Source organism: Theropithecus gelada, chromosome 11 (assembly GCF_003255815.1).
Source record: "Theropithecus gelada isolate Dixy chromosome 11, Tgel_1.0, whole genome shotgun sequence".
NCBI classification, from domain to species: domain Eukaryota; kingdom Metazoa; phylum Chordata; class Mammalia; order Primates; family Cercopithecidae; genus Theropithecus; species Theropithecus gelada.
Window position 1 is genome coordinate 51,712,086 of NC_037679.1, and position 18,930 is coordinate 51,731,015.

Genomic DNA, 18,930 nt, shown 5'->3' on the forward strand with positions numbered 1-18,930 from the left:
CACATTTGCAAAAATCCCAAAAAAGATGTTAAGGCTGCTAACAACAGAATTCTACACTACAGTTGAAATGGGCTAGGTGAATTGGGACAGAAATCTATGAAAATTTTATGAAGCTTTCCTTAAATTTCTAATTGAAAATTTCTAGAGTTTGTGTTACTGTTGATTCATTTCATTTAAGTCTTGGTCCTGTAGATTCTATTGATACCCCATTCTTGGGGGATGAAGAACAATGTTAAATGCACACATTTTTTAGGAAAATGAGCTGGGTGGGAGACGGAAGGCTTTGGCTGCCATCCTAGGGCATTCCTGTGCATTGCAATGATCAGCATTTCTGTATCTAAACATCGAGAAAGTACAATAAAAATACAGTATGAATCTGGAACCACTATCATACATGCAGTCTTTCTTGACCCAAACATCCTTATGCCGCCCATGGCTGTGCTGAGAAGGAGGAGCACTCGTCCTCTCCAAGCACGTCCAACTTTCCTCAGTCCTCATGACTCCTACACTGTTCCCAGAACTGAGCTCATTTGTTATTGAAGTTGCTTTTCTTATACCCAGCCCAGTTTTCCATTGATGCTCCCACTTATTCTATGAAGGTATTTTCATTTATCACACGATATCCCTTGTCTAAGATTTCATTTGGGCGGGGAGGGGAGGGGAACTCTGCTGCTAAAAATAATTTGAAAACTCCTAGACAAGAGGACCTTTCAAATCCCTTACAATTCTAACAACCAGTGAATTCATGCTTCACAGCCATTCAGACCTATATGTATGAAATACAAGACGTGTGTGTTCAACTTTCCTGCATCGCCTCCTTTAAACTTTCTTTTTTCTTTTTTGAGTCAATCCCTGCAGGAACAGACCAAGTGAACCCATTAAGAGAACAGTTCATTCCCACCTGCCACCTAAGCCAGCCAACAATCTCAACCTCACCACTCCATTCTTGATTATGTAGAACCATTCCAATCCTGAGTGACAGGATTTGCAAAGACAGCTGTTGGGCTCCACAAACATTTGGAGGAGGGGAAAATGTGAGGTTGGTTGCTACATTCTCCTACTTCTTTTTACTGAAAGGAACAGCTGCGATCTTCACATGTAAGATGAAGTAAACAAAAGCTGACAATGCCCAGCACCATTCAGCAGTAAGCATTCAAACAGATTTTTCCTCACCGCGTTCGCAGGCCCGGCACAGTCTCACTTCCCCACAGCGCAGAGAGGAAGCGAGGTCTTTGCATGCCCTGTTCACTTGGCCAAACATTGCCCTAGATGTGTAATTCAACCCGCATAAAGCAAGTGTAATTCAAGAGCCCTGACTCTTTCACTATTTCATGATTGCTTATTACTCGCACACGGCGTTGTCAGGTTCCAGCAACTGTGTGTGCAGCAGGCAGAAATGCAGTATTTATCTCTGACAGGGAAAAATTCTTAAGCTCGTCGGCATGAGTATCCACACTGAACTGGCTATCAGGGAAATAAATCCCTGCATGGGAAAGTCAAGGTATGTTTAGAGGGACTTGATGATTCAACCCCATGACTGACTCATTCCTTTTGTTTCCTCTGCCTTTTTATTTGCTTACACAGAAAACAGAGTATTCATTTATTTCTTTTCCCACTCTCATCCCTATTAACCGCTAGGGCCATCTGCCCATCTGAAACTGTCTTTGGCTACACGGTTGTGAATCCAGGTGACAGACAAAATGAAGAAGTGGTGATTGCCCCTGCATATTTTCTCTGAAGGGTTAAAAAAAGAAAAAAAAAAGCCTTTGTGTCTGTTTCGAGTTCTCCAGTTGAAATACTGTACTCATTGAACTGCAAGAAATAAAACCTGCAAGTAGGCACTGTGCTAATGTAATACAAATGTGTTAGACAGGCGCACTATTTCTTAAATATGCTTGAATTAAGCAAATTATTTTAAAAAGTGGGTGGGACTTTTGATGTTTTACATAGTTATATTTTCAATTTCTTGCGCTCAGTTTAAAGCTCAAGATTCTTTGTTTCCGTGTGTGTCATTAGGGCAGGTGTTGGATGACAAGTAAATGCACTGAAAAACGAAAAAAAAAGAATTCTTTGTGCCCTGACCTCCATGAATTCAGTGACTTCATACATCCATACAGATCTGACTTTTAATCCAAGGTGCTCACAGATGGGGTAAGGGATAAAGAAGGAATTTGTCTACAGGATCCTTTTATCCTAAGATACCTTACAACATCCAATTGTGCTACCGTTTTGTTTGTTTTTTTTTTTTTTTTTTTACAAACCCATTGCTAGGCTAAGAAGTATTGATTCCATCTAGTTAAACATGTCGAGTGAGAGGAAGTGATCAATGGATTACTTCTTCAAAACATTTATCCCCCGCAGTGGAATCCTCTGATTTGTATAACCTTAAAGAGCCAGGTACAGGAATTGGGAGAAGAATTTAAAATTTGAAATGTCTTATTTTTTCAACTCTGTTAATGAAAACCCTAGTTAATGCATGCAATTTTCTGGGTCTCCTTCTCTACTTCCTTCCATTATCACCACCTTTTGTTGCTGCTGGGGCTGTGGGTGCCCTGAAGGAACATGAGATGGCCTTCCTCAGATATCTGGGTTTTAAATTCAGTTTGTATCTCTTAAGTGAAGTCGGTAGGGCCAAAAATGACTCACTGCCCAGTGGTGCCTGGAAACATTATCAGTAAAGGCATTCACCTAAGGAGAAAATAAACACAGAATTCTCATATGGGCCCCTCTTTCCAACCATCTCCTGGACTCTGGTAGCCTTTTCTGAGCCAGAGATCTTTCTAAAGTCACTCGCTGTCAGACCTTTTTGTCTCATATTTAGGAAAGGCTGAAGTTCTTTATAAATCCCAGATGGAACAGAAGGAAAACTACTTTGAATTGATCATTTCCATGATCTCTAAAAGTCAACAAACAGTATTTCTTAAGATTAACGGATGTGAGCTTATGACAGTTTCAATGTGGGACCAACTCAAGGGAAACTGATGACCGAAGTATCAAAACACATTCATTACAACGCAGTTTCACCTGAAAAGGGGGTGTCCCCCAGTAGTGCTTCTGCAGCAGAATTGCTTAGAAACTGCAGAGCACCCACAAGGCAAGTACCCCAGGCCATTGTGTCTAACTGTCTTTCAAATAGAGGAATGGCTAATTGCCACTTGCTGAGGGCAACTCCTGCACTGAGAACTGCGTGCGTATATGGATGGTATCGCTGAGACTCACAAGTATGCAAGACAGAAACTAGGTGCATTTTTTTCAGATTAGGAACCTGAGAATGGAAGATAGACTGGGAAGGGGAGCAGGCGGAGATCGGGAGAGATTGGGCAATGGGTACGAAGTTACAGTTAAATAGGAATAAACTCTGGTGCTCTATTGCACAGTAGGGTGCCTGTGGTTGACAACATTGCATGGTCTATTTCAAAATAGCTAGAGGAGAGGCTTTTGAATGTTCTCACCACAAGGATATGATAAATATACAAGGTAATGGATATGATAAATACTCTGGTTTGATTATTACGTACGGTATGCCTGTATCAAAGCACCACATTGTACCTCATAAATATGTACAACTATCATGTGTCAATTAAAAATAAAATAAAATAAACTTTTATTGATAAAAGAATAAAAAATAGCATGCTTTTGGCCACACTACTTGATAGGCATCATTTTAAAAACATAAGCGTATAAGACCGGGCATGGTGGCACATGCACTTGTACTCCCAGCTATTTAGGAGGCTGAGACAAGAGGACAGGTTGAGCCCAGGAGTCTGAGATCAGCCTGGGCAACATAGTGAGACCCTCATCTTAAAAAATATATAAATAGTATAGATGACGTAAAAGGGTCACCTTTCCAAATGAGTCAAATTCTTCCTTAATTTAATGTATTCCTAGGTAGTAAGTTTTTAGAGAGCTAAATTAATTCCTTGCTATATCTTAGGATACCATTTATAAGTGTTCTCATGGGGGTTAGCTTCATTTTATGTACGCCTTTTTCCGTGTGCTAATTTGTGTAGAGAGTTTATGTATTGTGGGAATTTAATTTATTCCTGCATTTTATCCAGGAAAATAGAGCCAGACGTTTTTGGACACTTGCTATTTGCTTTAAATAAGATATCAGGTTAAGATAGGAGAAATATATTGATTGGATATTGCATCTTCCTCTGGAGAACGTAAAACCTTTCATGTCCTACATCTCATCGAGCCTTACAACTTTAGAACAGACTCTAATAAAAGGAAAATGTTTTGACTGTCCCTTTACTTGTAGATGGCAGGGATGGGAAGGTGCACTCCATTATACTAACAGACAATTAATCTAAATTCAAAGAGAAGGCTCCTGTTGTGGATCAGGGACCCCGAGTAAACATGCTTTCTAGGAGACTTCACCGCCAGGTTCCAAGAGAGGTCACAGTACTCCTGCACTCCTGACAGCAGACCCTTGGATTCCATTGCAGGCAGTGACACACCAAGAGTAAGAGGAGCTGGCTGCAGCCCTGTCCACATGTGTCTGCTGGCTCGCCCTTCTGTCTGGCATTTCCACGCCCCTCCTCTTCCGGACTCCCTTGCATGACTGTCCAAACAGAATGAGCTGTCCTTCCAAATATGACCCTAACTCATTCAACAGCTGGAGGCAAGAGCAAACTAGAGCTCATGCGAAGGGTATTAGCATTGAGTCTTTTTTTGTTTTTTTCCTTCTTTCTCTCAGACTAAAAGGTATTTGGAAAATTCATCTAAAAACGTTTTTAAAAATTTTCATTCATAAAAATAGCCAAAGGGTTTCTCAGAGAGTTTCCTTTTAGCAAGTCTTTTGGAAGGAATGAATGTCTACTTTATTATTTTTCCTGTCCCTGACCTCGGAGAGGATTAGAGGGTCTGGGCAAGGGGAGGAGCCTCACACCCAGCCACCCACACTTTTCCTTCTGACGAGCCCCACTGCCATGCCATGCTCTGTACAAGTTCTCTGGAAGAACATAAGAGCCACCTTATGTGTGACGGAATGAGACCATGCTTTGAAGAGCTGGACTTTCTCCTTCTACTTGCCCTTGAAATGGTTTTCACTCTGATCTGCAAGTCAAAGAAGTGATCTATTACACATTTAGGGACCTCAAAATCTGTTTGACTCTGTGCGAATAAGGTACAGCCCTGCCTTCTTCCTACAGTTTTCTTATCACTATGGGACTTGAAAAGGATTTAGTTCAACAACTGAGTCAGCATGAGCTCACACGAAACAAATCATTTCACACCAATGTCATTTTCTTTCTTTCTTTCCCCCTGCCCTCCACTTTTTTATCTAAATAATTAGGTCAGGGAAATCCCACGTGCTTAGTATCATTTTGTCAGCAAGGTACATGACAAACTCTGGTCACAATAGAAAGTCGTTTAGTGAATTAATGTCAACTCTGGAAAAAGTGGCTAATGTGTCTTTGCGAGCTTGGTCCTTGCCTGTACACCTGCCTGAAGATCACAAGACTAAGAAGGACAGGTAACACACACTGAATGATGGAATCAGAGCTCAGCAATATCTCATAAGCCTGTCATATGAGCCAAACCCAATACAAAACAATTTAGCAATATTAAGTAATTATCACATTTTGTACTTCAATAAAAATAATATCATGACTTTGCGGTAGGAAAGACTAAGTTTAATGTTGGTTAAAAATAGTTTAGAAACTGTATTTGTCTGTCTTCAATATGACGTTTCTTCCCAAATATCCCAAATAATCTGAATTAATAGTAGAAATAATATATACCATTTATTGAGTACCTAGTATCTGCTAAAATAACAAACTTACAGTGAAGGTATAACTATTTCCATTTTACAGATGAAAAAAATGGAGGATATTAAGTAACCAGCACTAAGTCAAAATGGCTAGCAAAGATCAAAACCAACATGTTAGCCAATGTGAGGCAGCTCAAGTCCTTTCCTCTGTGCCCAAAATGAAATTTTCCAAGAATTTTGCATTGGTTATTCATATCAAGTATAAAAAATGTTATTCATCTCAATGAACCAAAATTAAGTTAAGACACTTAAGGACTGTCTAGAGGAAATTGACCAGGATAGGAAAGAGTCTGGAAGCCATGCAATAAAAGACATGGTAAATATTTAACATGAAAAATAGAAGATTTGTGTGGGATATAGGAGATACCTTCAAATACTGAAGACCTGTGGTTAACTGGGGCAAATATTTTAATCCCAAATAAGTTCTCCAACAATAAGAGTTTCATTACAAATAAGGGAAGAGAAAGTGCCCGAAATGAGCATTTTCAGTCACTAGATGCAGAATCAGAGAGCCACCTGCGAGGGTTGTTATTGAGTGAAATTCTGACTTTGAAAACATTTGGCCTGTATGAGGGATTCTTAATCTGATATCCGTGGAAGAACTTCAGGAAGTCTTTGAATCCGTGGAAATTACATGAAAAATTGTATACGTGGTTTTTTTCTTGGGAAATGGTGGATATATTTCTTCAGATCCTCAATGCAATTCTACAATATTGGTGAGCCAGTGAAATGAAATCACGTCCAATTCTACAATTCTGTTTTGTAAAAGTAGTCTTACCCTTCACAGACGTGCACCCAAAAGAACTGCGTGATTGATCTAATGTTAGGGGTGAATGAGCATAAACAATTGAAGAAAACTTCAAGGTTTTGAGCCTCATAACTAAGATGTTGATACAATTAAAAAAAAAACTTTAATAAAAGAGAAGCAAATTTAGTGGAAGATAATTAAGTAGAAATAAATAGGCAAACTGAAGCCTGTCTAAGATTCCAGTACTGAGTGTACTGAGTATGTAATCCAAATATTCTGTTACATCATGGCAGAAAAATGCTGAAATCTAGGGATATATGCTGACTAGTAACTGAGTCTTATATAATTTTTTTAAAGCCACTTGAAATTTAGAACCATAAAATGTTATAACACTTACTGTTCTAGAGACTACTTACTTCAATCTCCTAATGTTACAGCTGAAGAAACCATGTCTCAGAAAAACTAAGAGACATATTCTGTACTCTGAGACCTTGTTCCCCATTCTGTCTGCAAATTTAAGGGAAAAAAAATCTAAAACATTCAAATCTGGAATAAACCTATGTATTTTTCAGGAAGAAAATATAAAAAAAAAAAACTAGTCTTAACTACATGTAATACACAAAGGTCCACTTTGTTATGGTATAAGGCAAGACCATAAGGAGGTCTTACGCCTCCTTATGAGGCATAAGACTGCCCCTTAGGAGTCTGAAAGTATGAATTCCACACTTCAGCACGTTCTGGGATGTGTTCACAGTATTTTTAATATTGGTCCTCATCGTCTTAATTTATCTCTGGAAATTTCCATGGATGCTTAAACTATGAAGAACAAAGAAGCACATAGCTGTGTTATATTTAGAGTTGGTGAATTCGGTTCCACAAATCTTTTGGTTTGCTTTTAGATGTTGTCTTGTCAGTTTCTAAGATCAGAGGGAGATCGGCTCCAGGAGTGCTCGTGCATGCATCGGTGGTCTTCTATACCATCTGATGAAAATATTCATTCTGTGTCTCAAAAGGATATTCCAGATCCAGTTCTGAGTCAGCAGGTCTTTGGGGTGTGTGTGTGTGTGTGTGTGTGTATACATATATATAAATTTTTCCACTGCTTCATTTTTAAAAATCCATCTGACAAGGTCAAGGTGGGGTTGAGACAAGAAAAATTTGGAACTAGTCCCATTTGAGACTTATTTCCTTAATAATCTGAAAGTTTACATAATTTTGACATGCCAGTTATATACGTGTGTGTGTATGTGTGCATGCTTGTGTGTATGTTCATTTTTTTAAAGAGATTCAAACTAAATAAAATTTTGATTGGGGGTGCTGCTGAAATGACTAGAGTGTCAGCTGTTATAACTTCAGCTTTAAACACTAAACTGAAATATGGCCTTCATGTTCCAATTCATACTGAAGCTTTATAATATATGGCCTTAGAGTAGAAGTATAATGATCTCTTGGGAGAGGCAAGATCCAATTAAAATTCAGTTTGCTGTCTCTTGGAAAGACATAAGCGGTTATATATCCTTTGAGAGGGTCTTAAGAAATACACACCTGAGCTTTAAATGGCTACTCATTTGACTGTGAAGTTGAATTTCAATTCTTCTGGGAGTCAGAGCACAAGAAAGAATTCAAATAACAACACTCTGATATTTCCTGGTGTGTTACCAGGGAGAAAAGAGCTCCTGGAAAATGAATGCCTTACACATTGGCAGATATTACCAACCACTTATAAAAACAAGGCTATTGTTATGCATAAAAGTCATTCCTTTTAGGGGAAGCCTAAGAGTGAATTGAAATGTGGCTGACATTTCTACCACAAGATAAAATGTTTTTTTAATATCATGTTTAAGTTCTCTTAGTTAAAAAAAGAAGAAGAAAGAAAGAAAAATATCTATAATCCAGTATTCAGAAGCAATTCCAGACACTTCACCCATGAAATAACTCACTGGAAGACATTACATTTCTAAACACAAAAGCTATTAGCAGCCTTTTCTAATTCTCCTTTAGTTCAGTAAGGGAACTATTGACCGTATTTTGCAATCCCACATGTTTTTAAAAGACAAAATACATAGTACATTGAACAGAAAACATATGAACGCTTTCTATTTAATTTGTTAGTTCACGACTAAGATGAAACAGTCCAACATGTACAAGAACCTCCCCACCCCCATTTCACTCTGATGTTCTTCTGGTTACTTCTTTTTTACAACAAAGGTTTGATGTATTTTTAAAAATATAAAAAGAAAAAGCCACTATATTGCCTCAGAGCTACTCCATCTCACTGCCTCACTTTAAATTCTGATTGACTGTAATGAGACCACAGACAGATTGATGAAATAAGATCAATGGGTTTATTATACATCCATATTTAGGTACTAAATAGCATTGTACTTGGGGTGATTTAGTTATACAGCTCATTTATTTCTTCAACAAATTTGTTGAATAGCAGTATTAGTTAAGGCAATGCAAGCTGATGTCATAAAGAAACCCCCAAATCACAATGGCCTAAAACCTTAAAGGTATAATTTTTATTCATGGAAGCAGTGGAATGTGAGCAACTACAGGATTCGGGCAGCCAGAATCCTTTCATCCTGTGTTTCCGTCATCTTCTAGAGCTTCAGAGTCTTCTGCATTTATCCAAGACAAGAGAAAAGAAATTTGAGAAGGTGTACCTGTTTTTCGCCATCTTCTGCTCACTTGCTCTTGGAATTAACAAAACACACAACAATACCTAAGTGCAAAGTGGTTGAGAAATGTATTTCCTGATGGGGCAACCACCTTCCAGCGATAACTTCACTCTCTGAAAGGGGTAAGCTGCAACACCTGTAATAATACTGTGCTGGACATTGTGGAATTTTCTAAAAGAAACAAAACTGGGACCTTGTCTTCCAGGAGCAAGCACTTTAGCAAATTTTTGCAAGAACTTTATTCCCTTACCAATAATAATAGTTAATATACATTAAAAGTTTGTTATGTATCAGGCTCATTATTGGTCCAGAGGGTGTGTGAGTGGTATTTCAGGACTCAAAACCTGGTGTCTGGGCTGTTCCAAATTCATGCTCTTGCCTCCTGCCCTCTGTAGACTTCTAATCACTTAAGGAAAGAGTCTCAAGTCTGCTTCTTAAAAGTTCCTACCACAGGGCAGAGCCCACACCAGATAATGAAAGAATGTGGATTATACTAAACAAAACCCTAACACCTACTGTATAGGTAACTGTTGGCAATAAATTAGAGCTCAATTCCAACTCATGAAAAGCTGTAATCCAAAATACAATTCACCATAAATGAAAGCTTTTTTAAGATATGAGTTGCCTGGGCCGGGCGCGGTGGCTCACGCCTGTAATCCCAGCACTTTGGGAGGCTGAGGCGGGCGGATCACAAGGTCAGGAGATCGAGACCACGGTGAAACCCCGTCTCTACAAAAAATACAAAAAAAAATTAGCCGGGCGTAGTGGCGGGCGCCTGTAGTCCCAGCCAGTCAGGAGGCTGAGGCAGGAGAATGGCTTGAACCCAGGAGGCGGAGCTTGCAGTGAGCAGAGATCGTGCCACTGCACTCCAGCCAGACTCCGTCTCAAAAAAAAAAAAAAAAAAGATATGAGTTGCCTGTACTATAAATATTGATTAATTTTTTTTAATCTGAGTCAATTGAGATGAAAATGCTAATTTAAGTAGACAAGCATATGAACATTAACGGAAAAATTCACCTAAAAAAGTACAAGAGAGAGCAAGATGCCCAAGATAGATAAACACAACACTTTAACCAGAAGGTTCTATCATTTTCTTTCTGCATATACACCTTTTAACTTGTAAAGCTGTCTTGCTTCACATGATCTCTTCCCATCTAATTTGATGGGGTTTTCTCTGAAAGAAATGAAGGGAGGATTCCTCCAGTTCTTGTTTTCTATGATAATTATCCTAAGTTTCAGGGGAAGAATTTTAAAAGAGGAATTCTAGGCTCTTCTCAACTTGGAGCAGAATAGAAATATATTCCAGTAAGGAATATAGTTCCTGGGCATAAGCAACTTGAATATGAGGTAGAATTGGGGTTAAATAACCTACGAAAGGTATAGGTGATATTCTATCAGACAAGAGATATTACCTATAGTTTTGCAAAAGAAATAAACTTTTAGCTAGGCCTTTTAGAAACAAGTAAAATTAATTGAGTTCACCAAGTATAGAAAAAATAGTAAATTGTCATTTAGAAGGACACGATCTATTCAGCTAGTCAACCAAGAAATATGTCGAGTGCTCCGATGTAAGGTAGGGTACGATGAGCAGTAGGGAGAAGGGGACAGTATAAAGGTACAAGACAATACCTATTCCCATACAGGTCAGCAGCTAAGAGCAACAACAAAAGAGAACAATGGGCATGTACGGTGCATCCACCTGTACCAGGTAACATGCCAGGTGAATTATTCAAATTATCTCACTTGGCACTAATGCATGTAAAGTACATAGCAGGGTGCCTGTCACAGAAAGAATGTACAATAAGTGGTAGCTGTGATTTAAATGCCAGTTTTATGTAGAGGTTATTATCTGTTTTCAAATTAAAGAAAGTGAGGCATGGTGAGTCTATGTGATGCTATAAACTGAATGTTTTTATCCCCACAAAATTTATATGTTGGAACCTAATCACCAAAGTAATCGTCATTAGGTTCCAAAGGTGGGGCCTTTGGGGGTTAATGAAGTCATGAAAACTCCACCTTCATGAATGCCATTATAATAATAAGAATTAGTATCTTCATAAGAGAGGACTGGGGGAGCTCATTTGTCCTTTCTGCCATGGGAGGATGCAGCAACAAGGTACCACCTTTGAAGCAGAGAGTGAGTGTGCATCAGACATTGAATCTGTCAATACATTGATTTTGGACTTCCCAGCCTCCAGGAGTGTAAGCAATAAATTTCTGTTGTTTATAAATTATCCCATCTAAGGTATTTTCTTACAGTAGACTGGGTTAGGCAATGAGGGTATTTTGTGGAAATTGCATCCTGAGTGCCTGTGCTGCAGCTCCCCGTGAGTCTTCCGTTCTAATTCTAATGAACTTCCAGTTATCTATCTTAAGCAGAGTACCTTTTAGGACAGGGTAATGGGGGGAGCCTAGAGGTCACATGCAAGGCCTCCCATCTGTGGAGGTTTAGTTGGAAAAAGCTGACAATGAGTTGGTTCCTATGCAGCAGTAGTCATGAACCTGGGGCAAGAATCAGAGCACCGTGCTATCTCCCAGGGCCCAGAGGGTGTGGCCCTGAGAGACAGATTGGTGAAATCTCTAAAGGGCAATGTGCCAGATTGATGAGATGATCTTGGGGGTACTTGCTAGTCTCCTTGGCTTCGGAGGGGCATGGAGGGAGGGGAACAGATAGGCTCAGATCCTCTCTGCCCTTGAGGCTGGTCAAACATGTTGCAGCTTTGTTGAGAAGTGTCTTCTCCTTATACCTTGCACAGATGATTTGCTAACCAGGCCCGAGACTGTTGTATCTCCCGCCATTCCAGCAACTCAAGTGCCCTCAGAGCTAACCCAGGTAACTAGAACCAGGGGCAGGCAGTTAAAATCATAAACGCCCAAAGGGAACCCAGCAGCCAGATTGAGGAATAACAACAACCCATGCCCCAAGATGGATATTCTCCTAGTAAACTAGAACTTCCAGAAGAGACAGACAACAACTTTAATAAAGAATCAAAAGTATACTTATACAAATTGAAAAATAGCATTAAAATAACTTTCCAGCATTCAAAAACATGGTTTTTCAACTAAAAACATCAATTCAGTTAAGGAAAGGATGGCCTAGGATGAGACAGACTCACTTGCAGTGTAAGACATTATAGGGGAAATACCAAATGAGTCATTTTGATTCTCAGGTGGAAGTGACCATTAGACTCACCTGTTAAAAACACAGACTTTTCAACTTACCCAGCCCTAATAAATCAGGACCTCTGGAAGTCAAGCCAGTGAAACCGCATTTTGGTTGGAAGTGGCCGCTGGTTTTGCACACTGGTTATGGGGTCTGCGGAAACTGGCAGTACGTGCTGAATGAGTTATCAGGGTGAGAGATCACTGGGTCTGCAGGGATGGTTGTAAGGACTGCAGGAGAGAGACGAGAACTGAAATGAGCTGTGAGAGGTGAGTAGAGTTTATTGATAGTGACCTAAAAATATGAAACAAGGATTGATGAATGTTTTGTCCGCATGATCCCAAGTTTTCACCAGACATAGACACAAATACTTGTCACAACCATAGATCCAATAGCAAATCTGAAATTTTTATAAGTTTAGCCTTAAATAATATAAAACACATCAGATAAATAAGAAGTTGAAGTATTGCAATTTTGCAAATGTTTAGGAAGCTTGTGTCCATCCAGTTCACATTTCCTTCACTCTATGTGTGCATGTCTGATAACTGAAATACACAAGTTAAATCTTTAGTCTTACTTTTTTAACCACTGACAATAACTATGGTCCATTTCTCTCCCAATGTTCCATTTCAAGACAGATGGATCAGTTTGTCAAGGTCTGAGCAAACAGTAGGAATAAATGGAGTGCTCTGAAGGCAAATCTGCAGTGGCGTGTTCGATTTGATAAAATCACCCTTGCATATTTTTCTCCTGCATTTCCTGAACCACTCCACTAAGGGAGACAACCTAGTACTTCTTGGCTTTTTTCTCTTCAAATGGCTGCTTCTGAGTAGCAGATGTAAAATAACAGGAATCAAAGGATTCATGGATCACGAAAAATGACTCCAGATCATTTCCAGTAGGTTATTTCCTTGAAGCTGTTCCGCTCTGCCCCCAGGAGGTGTGATGGATTTGAACTAAATGTAATCAAAAATGTTCACCTGCATCCTTATTTCCTGAAAGTAGCTCAGTCCCATGAAGCTGAACTTTCTGCAGCTGTGAGACCCACGGCATGGCTGCTTCCTTAGGGGAAATAAACTCAACGTTTCTCTGAGTCAGAACCATAGAACAACAGTCTCATGAAATGCTCTATGCCAAACAAAAAGCACTCTGCACTCAGATTTGGGGTGAGATGCACATGCTATCAGCTCTCAGAGGGCGACAGAGCACATCCAAGCTTCTAGATGCCCTGCAGCAGAGAAATCATTTTATTCATAACTCTCTTTAACTTAGCCACTTGTATTCATTTTTGAGCGCTGCCTTAACAAAGTAACAACTGGGTAGTTTAGACAACAGAAATGTATTGTCTCACAGTTCCGGAGGCTGGAAGTTCAAAGTCAAAGTGTTGGCAGCCCTGGCCTAAGCCTTCCTCCTTGGCTTGTAAATGGCTGATTTCATATTTACAGGGCATTCTCCCCATATAAGTGTCTATCTCCAAATTCCACCTGTTTATAAAGACACCAGTCATAGTGGATTAGAGTCCATCTAACGACTTCATTTTAATTTGATTACCTCTGTAAAGACCCTATCTCCAAATAAGGTCACATTCTGAGGTACTGAGGTTTAGAACATACATCTGAATTTGAGGAGGGAGATGTATTTCAACTGATTACACCAGTGAATCCTTTTTTTCCCCCATGCCATCTATTAACAACCCGAAGAATACGTTTAGAAAGATGTTACTGTGGCTTCACAGATACCATGCTCTTCTTCAATGGTTCCCAAATGCCGTTTGCAGAATATATGCAGAATCACTGGGAGTGCATTTTAGAATTCTATATCTGCCAGGCATGGTGGCTAACACCTGTAATCCCAGTACTTTGGGAGACCAAGGCAGGCAGATCGCTTGAGCCCAGGAGTTCGAGACCAGCCTGGGCAACATGGTAAAACCCTATCCCTACTAAAAATACAAAAAATTAGCTGGGTGTGGTGGCATGCACCTATAGTCCCAGCTACTTGAGAAAGCTAGGCTGCAATGAGCCATGAGCCCATGATCCTCCACTGCACTCCAGCCTGGGCAACAAGAGTGAAACCTGTCAGAAAAAAAAAAAAAAAAGAATTACAGATTCTTGGGTCTCACCTCCACAAATTAAAATCCACTAGATCTAAGGAGGAACTCAGGAATTTGCAATTTACAAACTTGCCCAGAACATTCTGATGCATCACCAGATTGGAGTTCCACAGCCAGTTAGTGCTCCCTTATTATTTTTTAGACTTGATTTGGGCCATAAATCTTATAATAGCTACCTAAGAAGTGCACTTCTTTAAACAATATGAACATAGAATTCCTAGCTGGGCACAGTGGCTCATGCCTGTATTCCAGCACTTTAGGAGGCCGAGACAGGTAGATTTCTTAAGTTCAGGAGTTCGAAACCAGCCTGGCCAACATGGTGAAACCTCATCTGTATTAAAAATACAAACAAAAAGTAGCTGGGCATGGTGGTGTGCACCTGTGGTCCCAGCTACTCAGGTGACTAAGGCAGGAGAATTACTTGAACCTGGGAGGCAGAGGTTGCAGTGAGCTAAGATCACACCACTGCACTCCAGTCTGGGCAACAGAGTGAGACTCCATCTAAAAAAAAAAGAAAAAAAAGAAAAAAAAAGTTATTGACGTTGACATATCTTTATACTTGAGAGAACGCAGCTACTCTTGAGATTTTAACCCATGCAACCATGCCCACTATCCTGCCTCATTTTTACTCCTGCCACGATAGTTTACTTGTGGTTTCAGGACACATCTTTCCCTTTCCAGTGTCAAGGATCTTTTGCACACGCTATTTTGGAACTCTCCCACCTAGCCTCTTTCTCCACCCCATTCCCAACTGCCACTACTATTTCCAAATGAATATTTGTTCTGCCCTTCCAATTAGAAGTGGTGCCCTGTTAAACGTTTTCATAAGGCTTCATTTTTTTTCCCCATGGAGACACTGATCATGCTTGTAATAAATAGTTCAATGGTTGCTCTCTCTGACAAACTCTAATCTACATGTAGGCAGGCTTCATGTCTGTTGTGTTCATTTTTGAAGCCACAGAAACCTGAACAGAGTAGAAACTCAAATATTAATTGAGTCGTTGTGCACTTTACCATGAGTACGTGTTTTTTCCCACCATTAAACTGGGAGCTTCTCTATAGCAGGGACTAGATTTAATTTACTTTTCTATTTTTGGCACCTGGCACAATGCCTGGAAGGCAGAACAAGCACAATAAATTTTCTTAAAATTTGTAAGGTTTTTGTTTATTTGAATGGTTGTTTAGTTTTTGCCTTGATGAAAGCCTGGGATAGAAATTTAGAACAAGGTTGGATGTGGGTGATCATATAAAAATAGATTTGTTCTTTCTTGTCATTAGAGCCCAAACTTTAAAAATATGTCAAATAAAAAAAAAACCAGAATAACAGGGAATATTTAATGGAACCAAGGCACCTCAGACAGCTGACATACTTCTAAAAAGCAGAAAGTAATAGTAAGGGAGATAACAGCATACGCGTTAGTTTTCCAATTGCCAAAAGATCACTTCAAATACAGCTCGTGGCAGTCATCTTCTTTTTTTTTTTTTTTTTTTTTTTGAGACGGAGTCTTGCTCTGTAGCCCGGGCTGGAGTGCAGTGGCCGGATCTCAGCTCACTGCAAGCTCCACCTCCCGGGTTTACGCCATTCTCCTGCCTCAGCCTACGGAGTAGCTGGGACTACAGGCGCCCGCCACCTCGCCCGGCTAGTTTTTTTTTTTTTTGTATTTTTAGTAGAGACGGGATTTCACCGTGTCAGCCAGGATGGTCTCGATCTCCTGACCTCGTGATCCGCCCGTCTCGGCCTCCCAAAGTGCTGGGATTACAGGCTTGAGCCACGGCAGTCATCTTCTTATGGAGAAACTGGAACACTTATGGAATGGCAATTCCACCAATTCCCTTTTTCTAACAGCAGAAAAACCTGAAGGAGACAAGCCCAGCTATAGTCCAGCTGGGACCTGTGGCAATAACCTGACCTAAAGTTACCTAAGTGATCAGGACCGTATGTGGTCCATACCCCTCTGCCTGAGGATGCTGCTCAGCTGTTTAACTCTCAAACATTTTGTTCTTTTACTAACAACCCACTGCAGTCGATTCGTCTATTTCCATATATGGAAAATTGGGTCTGTAGCAATTTCCTATTCCTATTTGTAGGCAATTACATAAGATAGGGGTAATGGGCACCTATTTCTCTGGGGAAGGTATAAATGTGTCTTTTATCTCTTTCCAGTATCCCCACTGTGTAGAACTGGTCCACAATGGAGAGTAGGAAAAGTTTTTCATTGGACCAAATCGCTGCCTTAGAAGGAAAGAGATTTCAATCCCATTCATTTTTAAGACCTGCAATGGGTTGGGATGATACCCACTGAGGTCTCTTGGCAGTTAAAAAAAGAAAAAAAGAGGTTACCTCTTCGGCGTCTTTGGCAAAGGATATGAACTAGTAATAAAGCCTCAGCATCAAGCCTTGGGAGTCTCGCTCAAAGTGGCTAAGACTAGAAGCATCTTCTAATACAAATATGGCAGCATTAGGAAAATAGCTTGGCCTTTAGAGAGACCCAGATTATCTTCACCTTAAAAACCACCAAGACTGTCACAGCAGTAAATACATATCCACCAACTTCACAGAAGGTTTTCCACCGAGACATTATGAAAACCACAATCCATTAGTGGTGGATGAGTCCCAACTCTCTTACTACCTGGGGTTTCCAAGAAAGACTTACTTGTCTTTTGTTCTAGATTTTTTCCTGGGATCCTGGGCCAACACAAATAGAAGAGGAAAGCCTCAAGGGAAATAAAAGTGAAGATTTCAGTGATAGTTTAAATATATATTTATAAATGTTGGCCTTTTTTTAATACTTCAGGGTGATAGATGGAGCATTTCAACCACAATGGCAAAGAATGAATTACCGGCAGTGTCAGAGTTTCCTGTTGCTGTGGGAAGACAGCTGCCACGTTGAGAGGTGCCTTGTGGAGAGACTCATGTGGCAAGGAACTGAGGGTGGCTTCTATCCAACAACCAGTGAGGAACTGAGGCCCTCAAGTCCAATAGTCCATGAGGAACTAAATCCTACCAACAACTACATGAGTGAGCCTAGAATCTGATTTTCCCCAGTGGGGACTTACGGTACCTGCAACCCGGCTGTTAAGGACTAAACTGCATCCTGCCCAAATTTATATGTTGGAGTCTTAACTCCCAGCACTTCAGAAGATGACTGTATTTGGAGACATAGTCATTAAAGAGGTAATGAAGTTAAAATGAGGTCATTAGGATGAGTCCTAATCCCATAGGACTGGTGTTCTTATATGAAGAGGAAATGTGAACACAGACACATATAGAGGAAAGACCATGCGAAGAAGACACAGAGACGAAACGGTCATCTACAATCTTAGGAGAGAGGCCTCAGAACAAGCCAACCCTGCAGATACCTTGATCTAGACCTCCAGAATTGTATGAAAACTCACTTTTGTTATTTAAGCCACCCAGTCTGTGGTGCTTTGTTATGGCAATCCCAGAAAACTAATTAACTAATTGACTGCAGCCTTGCAAGGGACCCTGAACCAGAGGACTCAGTAAAGCCGTGTGCAGATTCCTGACTCACAGAACTAGGAGATAGTAAATGTGTGTTGTTCTAAGGTGCCAAATCTTGGGAAAATATGTTATGTAGCTATGTTGTTTGGCACATGTGCCACGTAATCATGTTTTGGTCAACAACAGACCACATACATGATGGTGGTCACATAAGATTGTAATACTGTGTTTCTATTATGCATTCTCTATGTTTAGATACACAACCACTCATCACTGTGTTACAATTGCCTCCTGTCTTCAGTACCTTAACATGTTGTACAGGCTTGTAGCCTAGAGGCAATAGACTACACCATACAGCCTGGGTGTGTAGTAGGCTATACCATCTATGTTTGCGAAGTACATTGTGTGATGTTCACATCATTATGAAGTTGCCTAGTGATGCATTTCTCAGAATGTATGCCCAATATGAAGTGACACATGGCTTTATGTCTATCATGCATTTAAGATATTGCGATATAGTTAACTTACGTTTTAATATACCTCTTAATTCTATTTTGATCCCACACCAACCAAGGTGCAAAACTAATGTTTTCACCCATTTCCATAAAAAACACAATTACAATGGGACTAATGTGGTTTTTGCTGTTTTCCCTGAAGATTTATGGTGGTACAGGAAGCAGTCAAAACACCGTGTATAAAGCTCTTCTATGGCCTGCCCCCTTTTTGCAGTTGCGTCTATTATTTGAAGGAATGGTCCAACCAACCCCAAAGCTCTGGAAATTTGCCCCAAAATAATTTTACCCCGAAGCCATTGAAGCTTAAGTTTCAGGCCCCAGTTTCATATTCCTGTGAGTTCTGCAAGTCACTGGGAGCTATAGACACTTCTAGGTAGAACTGGGAAACAAGGTGAAAATACCTCAAGAAATCTCAGAAGCCAGCGGCCTGCATCTCCAAGCCTCTGGCAATTTTCTTGTGGTTTCTATCCTCATTCT

The 18,930-nt window shown here is 40.1% G+C and overlaps 1 long non-coding RNA gene across 1 annotated transcript; it reads left to right on the plus strand.

Annotated features, from left to right (window-relative positions):
- The first annotated feature begins 955 nt into the window (after positions 1-955).
- On the plus strand, positions 956-18,565 carry LOC112635148. Its single transcript, XR_003121866.1, has 2 exons — positions 956-1,501; positions 16,640-18,565. It is a non-coding gene; the product is annotated as an uncharacterized LOC112635148 (long non-coding RNA).
- Positions 18,566-18,930: the final 365 nt, after the last annotated feature.